This window comes from Cetorhinus maximus, chromosome 11 (genome assembly GCF_964194155.1).
Source record: "Cetorhinus maximus chromosome 11, sCetMax3.hap1.1, whole genome shotgun sequence".
Taxonomy (NCBI): domain Eukaryota; kingdom Metazoa; phylum Chordata; class Chondrichthyes; order Lamniformes; family Cetorhinidae; genus Cetorhinus; species Cetorhinus maximus.
Genome location: NC_135889.1, coordinates 72,887,863 through 72,891,369, shown reverse-complemented (window position 1 = coordinate 72,891,369; position 3,507 = coordinate 72,887,863). Strand labels below are relative to the sequence as shown.

At 47.2% G+C, this 3,507-nt stretch overlaps 1 pseudogene; it reads left to right on the top strand.

Annotated features, from left to right (window-relative positions):
* The first annotated feature begins 2,688 nt into the window (after positions 1-2,688).
* LOC144686292 (small ribosomal subunit protein eS26 pseudogene) lies at positions 2,689-3,033 on the top strand (annotated as a pseudogene).
* The last annotated feature ends 474 nt before the right edge of the window (positions 3,034-3,507 follow it).

The window sequence follows — 3,507 nt, the reverse complement described above, 5'->3', positions numbered from 1 at the left end:
TGCAATTAGGAGTCCAATGGAAAAGAAGTGCGACGGAAGGAGTCCAATCAGGAGAATGGGAGGCGATCAGTGTGGACCCACTGGGTAAGGTTGATTAGGTTGTGGGTGGGGTGATTGGAAGTGGGGTGACTCAGAGTGTCAGAATTAGGTAGGGGCAATTGGGATACCAGGATGGGGGTGATCAGAATATTGCAACATGGCGATCAGGATGGGCGGCAAACAGTGCCAGAAGTGGCCCACGCGGTTTGAACATGGGGCCAGGAAAAGCACTCTAACATCTCCCGGCTCCAAATTCAGGTAAATATTTTTTGAATATAACCTGTTGGTGGTGCCTTCAAAGGCTCATGTAAGGATCACTAATTAGCCTGCGTATATACCTAATTTTCCAGAATGCAGCCAGTTCAAGCTGTGCAAGGGGCAATCCAATTTTGCACATTGGCCTCAAACAGGGGTTAGGCCCTTTAATTGCATATGTAAACGTTTTAACACCTGTTTCAGCTGCAAGGTCTGAACAATTGTTTATACCAATATGGCAGGTGTTGCATTTCCAGCTCACAGTGAACATGCACTTCCTTTCTGTAATATTGGAGGCCTAGGTACCATTTAGCAACCAACTATCAATGCAGCAGGATTAAATTACTAGGCAACAAATTTTTGTCATATTGCTTCCACACCGGAGGTGATTACTCCAGTATTCAAACCATGCTGACTTGTTTCTAGGAATCAGTATATGGTAAGTATACTAAAGCTTTTCAAAGAATGTAATGATCTTAAATGTATCTTATTTTGTACCTCATTCTTCTCACAGTTCTACATGTTATAAGGTAATAATGGGTGTGGCTTGTTTGGCATTTAACCCAAGGACAAACTGTGTGCATCCCCAGGTTTGTCATTGACTGTGACTAAAAGTTTCACAATAACCTCATTCTATTTTATAATTGGATTACTCCTATTTATGAATAGCATTTCCCCAGCAAACAACTTGCTCTCTTCTCTGCTAATAAAACAATTAAGTTCCATTTTCAACACTCCTCTGGGTAGACAGCACACATAATGCTATCTCCTCATGGACTAGGTATGATTTTAAGTGTGTTTTTGTACTTTTTGACTCATTTGTTGAAACTGCCGCTGTACAAAAATAACTATGCTTGGACTGTGCTTTAGGATTTGTGCTCTCTGCCTGCCTCTGTATAATGGATAATGTAGGGTCAGTGACTTGAAACAAGTTCTGTTCAAGTTTCTTGGGCTCCCTTGGGCAACTGCAAATTCTGTCAGTTTTTTGTAAGTGACTTACCCTGGCTTTGCACACCTCTACTGTTCCCGGGGTGATCGCAGCAGAGTTTTAGATTAGCTCAAGTTTACAGAAGGCGGGAGGCCAGTCTAGATATAACAAACGCATGGATGACAGCTTCAGCAGCAGATGACCTGAGCCAGGGGCTGAGACAGACAATATTATGGATGGAAGATATGGGGTCAGGAGGTTGCCTCAAATGCCTTCTTAGGTCTCCTGCTTTGTGCCCTATTTCAATGCAATCACCATATATTACATCCCTAGATCCTTTAGCATGGTCTTCAATCAGGGGTATTGCCCGATCACTCAGTACAGTGATACATATACCCACCAACTGTAGTGTGAAACATTCCACCTGCTCACTGGATTCACAATTCTCATGAGGTTTGTCACCTTGGCCGGGAATTTCCGCCCCGTTCGCAGCAGGTGTGTTCATGGGTGACATCGGAGAAACACGCAACAAGGCCCTAGTCGCATTTCTGAACAACGTAAATCCAGGGCACGATTGTCCCCTTCCCCCATCAATGGCGGCCACTTTTCCCGCTGATGAATGTCAGGAACTTAATTGTAATAACTCTGCATATAATTATTGCAGCCACATGCTGGAATCATCCCCCACTTCAAATTTAAATCCCGCGTCGGCATTTCCCGACAGCGTGATTTATAACTGCCTTTAAAAGGCATGAACCCAGCGACCTCAACTTCAAGGGGAACTGAAAGGTGAGTGCACACAACTTTCTACAGTGCTCGTGATGATCCCAGCGGCTCCGCGGATTCAGGGGGCATAGGCGAGTCCCCGCAGCGGCGTCTTCCTGACTGGCTTGCGGTGCCGGGCAAGGGTGACAGTGCAAAGGGGGAAGAGGGAGAAGGCAACCTCAGGGTAAGAGTGACAGTACCAAGGGGGTCATAGCAGCACCGACTGAAATTTGAGCACAAACACATGCGGTGGGGCCGGGGTGGGGGTGGGGCGGGGGATGGTGAAAACGGCCCGGCTAATGGCCAAACAAGTCAAAGATGAGCACTCCTCCACAGATGAGAGCGTTTAGCTTGAGCTCAATTGACAAGCTTGGAGTTAGCCTAGTCAAGCAACTGTGCCCACTCAAGCAGCACTAATTCCTCACAGCTCCTCTACTGTTATCCTCTTGCGCATACACTTCAAACTCGAATGAGTGCTATGGTGTTGCAGAACCATTGCGCAACTGGGCAAGCTTGAGGACCGTGTTGGGAAAGGTGGCCATTGAACACTAATGGAACGGTGCACTCCTGGTCCCTTTCATTATGTTTCAGTTGACATTGAAAAGTCACCCTCGTGGTACAAACAAACCACAAAGCCTTGGAGTCCAGGTTAGGAAAATGCCTGCGCCTGAGATGACAGTTCGGGATGACTCGTGCTGAAGATGACTAGGAAGCGAAGGAATAACAGATGTGCCAAGAAAGGCCATGGCCACGTCCAGCCCATTGGATGCACAAACTCTGCCCGCTGCGTCCCCAAAGATAAAGCCATTAAGAAGTTTGTCATCCGCAGCATGGCGGAGGCTGCTGCAGTTCGAGATATTTTGGAGGCCAGTGTCTTTGGTGCATATGTGTCACCCAAGCTGTACATGAAATTGCATTACTGTGTCAGCTGTACCATCCACAGCAAAGTGGTAAGAAATCATTTGCGAGAGGCTAGGAAGGACCAAACTCCACCTCCATGTTTCAGGTCAGGCGCCAACATCCCACCTCCTCAGAAACCTATGTAAACAAAAGTGAATCCTATAATTAGGTTTGAAATAATAAAAATGTTGGATCACTAAAGTCTGTCTGAATGCTCAAAACAAAGATGCAGTGGAGTGACCGAAGCTGTCGCCACTCGGTCTTGCAGTGTGGGCCGGTGCTTGGTGGGGTCATGGTGAGCCACGATGCACACTAAACACTGGGCATCCATGTGGTGGCTTGGACTCTCCAGCGTGCATTAAGGGGCCTTGAGAGGCATTCGCAGGTGATGACTTGACCAAGATTGGCCCTTAGGAGACAATTGATGACTCATGTGTCTCTCTCTTTGACACTGCAGTGAGGAGACCATCAAGGCCATGGAGCTTGGTGATCTCGCTTTCTGCCCTGGTTGTTTATAGGCAGGAGAGAAGACGAAGAAGAATGCGACAGAGTCGCCTAGCTCACCAAAGGGAGGAGCAGAACCCTGAAGACCAAGGTGTGGCAAGCGGAGGATGAACCCC